The sequence below is a fragment of the Lucilia cuprina genome, chromosome 4 (genome assembly GCF_022045245.1).
Source record: "Lucilia cuprina isolate Lc7/37 chromosome 4, ASM2204524v1, whole genome shotgun sequence".
Taxonomy (NCBI): Eukaryota; Metazoa; Arthropoda; class Insecta; order Diptera; family Calliphoridae; genus Lucilia; species Lucilia cuprina.
The window spans coordinates 48,553,340-48,561,509 of record NC_060952.1 but is presented as its reverse complement, the minus strand read 5'-3'; the positions used below and the strand labels follow the sequence as shown (position 1 = coordinate 48,561,509).

At 29.1% G+C, this 8,170-nt stretch overlaps 2 protein-coding genes across 5 annotated transcripts in view; one reads left to right on the top strand and one right to left on the bottom strand.

Annotated features, from left to right (window-relative positions):
- Positions 1 to 8,170, bottom strand: part of LOC111679124 (coiled-coil domain-containing protein lobo) — a 776,294-nt gene that overhangs the window by 643,691 nt on the left and 124,433 nt on the right.
- LOC111685959 (protein distal antenna) overlaps positions 1 to 8,170 on the top strand; it is a 109,182-nt gene that overhangs the window by 94,142 nt on the left and 6,870 nt on the right. The window contains exon 2 of one of the 4 annotated variants that reach the window (XM_046949219.1): positions 1,706 to 3,207. The exons of 2 other annotated variants lie outside the window; for them this stretch is intronic. The gene's annotated coding sequence lies outside the window, so the exon portion shown is untranslated. Of the gene's footprint in view, positions 1 to 1,550; positions 3,208 to 8,170 lie in introns of those variants that run through there. One more of the 4 variants, XM_023448237.2, reaches the window with a different exon arrangement.

Below are 8,170 nucleotides of genomic sequence, written 5' to 3'. Positions count from 1 at the left end.
TATGTATGTATGTATGTATGTATGTATGTATGTATGTGTATTATTCACATAACATGTTTTGTATCTTAGAAAGGCTTAATTACTTGCAATTTCTTCGGGATGGACAAAATTTTAGCCAACATACAATCAAGGCAGGTTCTAGAAAAGTTGAGACAGAAAAGGACTTATTAACAATAGATGCTTCTCATAAGAACATGCAACTTGTGGTACAAATTTTATACGCAAACACACACACACACACATGCGAACAATTCATCCCCACTCTTTTAGGGGTTTAAAAAAGGTCATAATTACAAAACTCAGTGATATAGATACATACATATTTATTCCATATAAAAGCATGCATGCAATGTAATATGTTGTAGTAGTAGTCGTGATCTTAGGGTTTCTTTGTTTTTTTTTTTTTTTTTTGAAATGGTAGGATTTTATTGTTTTTCTTACACATCTTCAGATTATCAGAATTTTCTTAGAAACTGTAGGATTTTTAGCAATAATGTTATAGCACACAGCATGAGCAGAACATCTTTAATGGTCCTAAATTGTAGGCATAACGAATTAAGATATTCTTACCAATCATACTTATAAACAACAACATGCAACCAACAAATTCGTAATTTGTATTTGTTTGTATTTATGTCTCATTTTGTTTTCTATGAAATGAATAAAATGCAATTTATATCCCTAAAATACAAAAATTAGTTGATTCTCGCATAGAACGTGTCAAATGTGAGATTACAGATGCATCAGTATTGTTCACACACACAAACAAAATCATGTGTGCAAATATTGAAAACATTTGTTTTGTTTGAATATACATATTTATCGATGCAACTAACAACGACGAACATCCCGTTTGAATAGTGAAAATTGTTCGATCCAACATTAAACTAAATCATGTATGTCAAGCGTATGCATACATGTTTGAAAGTCTCAAGGATTTGTTGTAATATTCTAATGTATTTGTTGTAATATTCATATGTATTGAATAAATTAAATGATGTTATACAGCTAAAACAGACTTGTTGCAATCAAACATTTTTCATATACATATATACATTTTGCTAGAAATAAATGCAGTGCTTTGATGTCGATGTTCTTCTTGTTGCCGTTATGTTAATTTTACTCAATCATAATATTTCTGCGAATTCACATTAACCAACACCATTAGTAAGTTGGTTGGCTAGCTAACAGGCTGGCTGACTAAATGTATGAAGCTTAGTATAACGTCTTTGTCTTGAAAATAGAACCTACACTTAAGACGTATGTCATGTTCCTTCTCATCGTCTTTACCATTCAATATTTGGTATGACGTGTAGCAAAAATGTGTGTTTACTGTTGTTGCTGAATGGATGACTGGTTGGTACGCAGAAAAGAGGCGAAATGATGGTTTATAGAAACATCTTGCAGATCTCTCTGGCAATAACCAAGTAAATTTTATAAATATGAATGTGTGTGTGTTCTCAGCTCTAAAGATGCTACGTCGTAGCATACGACACATCAACTTTACCTAAACAAACATACCATATATAGATAGACAAACGTACATACACTTGTATGTACGTCCAGAAAAAGTGGTCATGTTACAAAAACTAGTACAAGCCTCTATGGCAACACATTGTTATTATAAGAATCTTCGTAGGCCTAAGTAAATTGGTTGACGGAATGAATTCATCTAACTAACAGTGGTTTGGTTATATTCTCACAGGATGTATACGTGCGTGTGTGGTGCTGCGCGAAACGGTCGACGAAAAAATAACAACAACAGCAAGTTAAGAAAACATTTATCTCTGGCTGGCTGGCAGGCAGGCAAAAATGGTTGCGAAATTCTATTCACTCACTTATCAACGACATTTGTTCATCTTTCTCCATTACCATTGTTGTGTGTAATGTTTCTCCTTCCAACGACATCGTTCGTTGTTGGCAGAATAACGATGCCACCGTCAATTTTGTCGTTGTCATTTTCGTAGACGTGTTCGTAGTCGACGCCGTCTTCATTCATTTGATTTTCGCCGTTAATCATTGTACTTTTGACTGTCACCGAAAACGGCGGGTAGTTTGCAACAACACTAAAACAAACCACGGTCAGCACAATTGACCGATAGAGGAATACAACCGCAACAACAACCACCATTTACGCTATAGCGATTCCATATCTACACAACATACCTACCTAGTTAGTACATACGTCAAGTAAATACACACATGCAGAATTTGGTTAGTGTGTGTGGAAATAAATCCTTTCGCCGTTCAAATTCAATATTCGCTTATAATACTCGCGATAGTTTGTCGCCGAGCGCGAAGTCTTTAGGTTCGCTGTCACTACTTGAACAAAACACAGTCACATCCTTTTCGCACTCGAACGAGTCAACACAGAGTGTCGCAGCAGCGGATTTAAATTTGAATCAACAAACAAGCAATTTCATAACCAACAACAGTTTAAATTTATGACGAATAAATTAAACGCAAATCATATGTCAACAATAAAATAATTAATATAAAGTGCCAAAAATAATTAAATATCAATACAGTGCAATTAATGTGAATTATATAAGTAAATATGTAAAACTATCACATATTTGATCAGTGATGACATTAAGTTAAAAACAAAGAAAATATCAGTGCTTCCAATAAAAATACATTTAAAATTATTAAATGCACAATTCCTCTCACCCGCGCCCCTTTCTCATTTTTTGTGAAACATAAAATCATCAAAATTAAAAACACAACTCATTTAAATTAATTATAATCATTAACATTGACATACAATTTTAATTTTTGGCAATTAAAAAGACAAGTCGCCAATCTAAAAAAGAAAAACTCCAAAAGAACAAAAAAATTATTGGTGACAGCTTCTAGACAACACCTTATGTTCCTGATTTCAGGAAACAAAAACAAGTCTGTGTAATTAAATAAAATTGTTTTGAGCCGAATCATTTCAATAACTTTATACATTTCGTTTCTCCTGTTTTATAAACAACTAAACCTAAAAATAATTATAATTACAACAAAATAAAGAAGTAAATATATGTGTACAAACATAAAAATAAACATTTCCGTTGAGTTAAACATTTGAACATTTTTGTGTGTGTTGTGTTTATATAAACTTATATTACGTTAATTAAATTTAATTGACATATAACCATTTATAACTTTGCGAACATCGTCAACTGATTTAAATAATTTTTCAAGGAATTCGTTAAATTAAAGGTAAGAAAGTTTTAGTGGTTCGTTACTAATTGTCACTTTAATCTCATTATCTCTACTCATATCGCACAAAATGTTATTCAAGTTAAACTCTTATCACCAACATTAGTTTCACCAATATTTTTGAACTTATCATTTCTATGTTGATATTGTGAATTGAAGATATTTGAAAGATATTTTGTAAGGGTCACAAAATTTGGTTTTATAAAATGTCTGTCCCTATTTATCCTCCTTATAAATAGAAGAAATTCTTATTGAAATAGAATAAAAATTCCCAATAAAACTAATGGATATTTTCCATTACAAATCATCTGTCTTTCATTTGCAAAAAGAAAATAAAAATTTAAAAAAAAAATTGGAAAGCTGCAAAAATTATATTATGCATTTGTGCTGAAATTTGTTACAAAATATTTGTTCTATGCCCACCCATCATTTTCAAAATAATAATTAATAAGATGAAATTAAGCTCATACAACGTTTTGGAGAAAGGTTATGTCTAAATGGGTGAAATCGGTCCATTATTATCCTGACCCCTATACAACTAAATCCCCCGAATAAAGCATTTAAGCTCATAATTATATTATATATAATAGTAACTAAGTTTTTTATACGAGCCTTAAAACCCAGTCGAATTTCTTAATGGTTGGGCCTTATTTAATCATGGGGTAGTCGCTTTCTAATGAAATTCAGTAATTTGGCAATTAACTGACACATAAATAAAAATTGACAAATTTCAAATAACGAATAAACTGAATAATTTCAATCAAATTATCCTATTATACAAACTTACTATTTAACTGTAAATCAATACAAAGAAGTAGGAGTGATATATCCTGTCATGCCGAATATTCTATAGCCACCATTGAATTTTGTGCCGTTTTTTTTTATATATATTGAATTTTACTAATGGAAATAAATGTAGATATCAGAGTGATTTTCTGAATAGGACATTTAGAGAGATTTTTGTTGCTATAAAACTTGATTATAATAAATTCACCACTACACTAGTATTATTCTTTGAATCTGATATAGAAGTACTTTATTTTCTTCTTTGTCATTTTGTTTGCACATTTTATTTAATTGCATGTTAAGAATTGTGTTTTTTAAAAAAGAAAACAATAAAATATGTAAAATAATTAAACAGTGGTGCATTGAGTAGAAAATTTAACTAACAAACCTTAAATATATCGGGGAGTCAATTACTAACCGATCCTCGTAAAATTTCGCAAAGAGACTGTCTTGTAAGTATATCAAATTTCACGCTTCTTCTGGACAGTTATTAACGATAAAGTCATTTTCTAATGGCGGCTACAGTTAATTATGCGCCGATCCTTATAATATTTTACAAAGAGATTTAGGTTCCTATAAAACATGTTTATGCCGAATTTCATAGCTATAGATGCTTCCTTTAGATAGTTATGAGCGTTGAAGTAATTTTTTGAAATCGTATAAGCGAAATAGTGGACCAATACCAAACTACGTGCATCAAGAAAAAATATTTGTGCAGGAATATATCTCTAGCTATTCCCGTTTATACTCTATGGCGTTTTCAACAAACAGACAGGTAGACGGACTTCTTAGAATCTAAAAAAAAGCTAGAGTATATATATTTTGTTCAGTCGTAGACGAATATTAGAAATGCAAAAATATACCCCCAAATAGCTTTTAGTGTGGCAATTTTTTACATTATTGACAATAAGGTAGTGCTGTGGTATTTTACCGCCCTAAAATAGTTATTACCCACATGCAATCATATATAAACAGTAAGTACATAACATCTATATCTATACAAAGATAGGTGAATGATCTTTCATTTCATATTCATTAACTACAAAAGAAACCAAAAAAATACGTGGGGTTCAAAGATAAATATTACATGGCTAGAATATGGGGTTGTTAATTATTCGTGTTTAAAATTATTCGAAAAAAGTTCATATGAGTACTCGATTAAATTTAATATTTAATTATTCGAATATACAAACAATTAATGAATAAATGCTTTTATTCGAATAATTTAGTAAAATGTAAGTAAAATCATTAGATACGGATAAAAACGGGTTTTCATACATGCACTTATAAGTCAGTTAAATCTCAACATATTTCCAAGTTTTGAGTATGATTTACATCCTGTTCCAGCAAAAATTACGAACGGCATCTTAATAACATCTAAAAAAGCGAAAATCGGTTTATTAGTTGTAATGAAAATAGTATTTTTCCATTTTTATAAAACGCAATATGGTCTTTGTGGACTAAGTTAAAGATCAATAACTTTTTCTTAATACAAAGTTGATCAATAATTGATTTTCTTATAGATGCTTAATATTGGAAATCAGTTTTTGAACAACTTTGAAGTACAAGTTTTTTTTCAATTATAACAAATCTTTAGATTTAGTATTTTTTGCAAAATATTAACGTAATTATTTGTTCAATACTACAATAAATATTAACAAATAGTGTAATTGATATTTTATTAGAATATTTGATTAATCGACGAAAATTTTTGAATTATTCATTATTCTAAATTTGACAATTTTTATTCTTTCGAAGAAAAACAAAGTTTTGTCCTCGATTAATCGAATAATTTTTATTCGAATTCGACAACCATACTAGAATAACATTACATTAGTTCATCTGAAATTGTTTAATAATTTGTCCATATTCAAAACTCCAAACATGCATATTAGACTACAAAACAAATCATTAAATATTACTTTATAAATCATACCCGAACTTTGTTTTTATATAAATTATTATAAAGATACAAATAGGAAAGTATAGTCGGACATGGCCGACGATATAATACCCTATACCCTATATTTTTCATAATTAAAATTTTAGGTTGAATTTTACCTTAATTCCAAAGTATTTAGGCAATTTATTGTTAAAAAAATTTGTAAATGAGGAATAATATAGGATTAATATAGAAGTACAGGTTAAACATGATCCTCATTAAATTTGGAAAAAGGATATATTTTTAAATAACAATTAGTTTTGTTGAGTTTCTGCAGTGTCATACGGATTAAGCATGGATCAATTCCTCAGAAACATCTAACTTGGTCTTAGGGTTTTGATTTTTTAAATTTTGCCGGCCTGTGTATTCGTGATCCACGAACCCTTTAATAACGTGCCAATTTTCATTTAGATACCTAAAATTCCGCAGAAGTCCCCTTAGTTTCTTAAACTAAAAATAAGGGACCTAAAATAATGTTATTTGTCAGTGTTCAAGAAAAAAAATTATGAAATAATTATTAAAATAAAAATTTTATTAAACAAGTAGGAAAGTATAATCGGGCATGGCCGACCATATAATACCCCACACCATGAGTATATTTTTAATTTATTTTCATAAAAGAAAATTTTATGTTGAATTTCACCTTAATTCCAAAATATTTAAGCAATTTATTAATAAAAAAAACAAAATTTTCTAAATGAAACTTTATATAGGAGTATAGGTCAAATATGGGCCGATCCTCATTAAATTTGGAAGACATAATTTTAAATAACAGTTAGTTTTTTTTGGGTTTCATTGTCACAATGTATAAGTGAAGCGGGTAAAGTATTTTTGAATTTAATAGTACATTTCATACAAATATGTTCTCCTTAATATGTTATTTCTGCACAAAAAGTTTGGGTCGTTACGGGTACAATTAAATAAACTTTTAAGTATTTTTTATATTTTATTAACCAAGATTTTTCATTTTATAAGTGGTGCTAGGCAATGTGCAATTATCGCAATACATCTTTTAGCAAGTTATTTAGCAAAACAGTATACTATTAATATATGTATCACAATTCTAACATATATTCAAAAGTCTAATATATACGAAAATTGGCGTACATAATAAAATAATCTTAGAAAAATGAACTTACATAAATTGTAAAATGTAAATTTTGAATAAATATGGTAAAATTTACGAAATATTAATTTATACAAAAATTTTTGTTCATTTTAAAGTATTTTTCTAATTTTATTTAATAAATTATCATCTACACGAATTTTAAGTTTTTTATGGAAAAAAAAGCTAGTGAATTATATTATAATTTTTCCTAAATTTATAAAAGCTGTAATAGTTTTACATAATAGTAATATGATTAATATCATTATGTAAATTTCGCTTAAATTCGAAAGGTATTTCTACTTTCGTAAAAATAGTATATCATACATATTATATACGAAATTTTTGTAAATATTACGAAAAGAGTAGCTACGATTTTTTTCCTAAAGTTAAGCATTATTTTCAGTGTATAATCAATATTTTGAATTTTTTCACCATAAATATGCATATAAGATACAATATTTTTAAACAAAAGCTGAAACAGCGATTGGGATTATCTTTCAGCAAAATGTATATAAAACCTCTTAAAAAGAATGAATACCAAAAACAAGAAATTATAGTCGGGCGAGGCCGACCATATAATACCCTACACATGTTACAAAAAGTAAAATGTAAACTAGTTTCAATAATAAAACATATAAGTTGAATTGTACCTTGTCTCAGGTATACTTAATCCATTTAGTATTGAATAAAACTGTGGACACTTAAGTCAAATTTTGAAGGGGGTTTTTTATATGGGCAAGGGTCAAACGAGGCCCTAGAGTTATAAAGTTCATAAGGGTCATCAAGGCTAGTATAGAACTATGTTTTGCAACTTTTTGTCGACATACGTGCATATGAAACATAATTATGAACTTAAAAGCTCTATTCGGCGGGTTAAGTTGTATGGGGCCTAGGTGAAATAATGCACCGATGTGAACCATTTCCAATAGGCTTCGCCTATGGTACCATAGAAGATCATATGTCAAATTTCATTGTATTATCATCAAAATTGCTTCCTGTTGTTTGATTACAAGGTTTACACGTCATATTCGGGGGTTCAGTTGTATGGGTGCTAGGTGAAATAATGGACCGATCTTAACCTCAGAAATCGACTCAGAAAACTATTCTGAGCCGATTGGTATACTTTA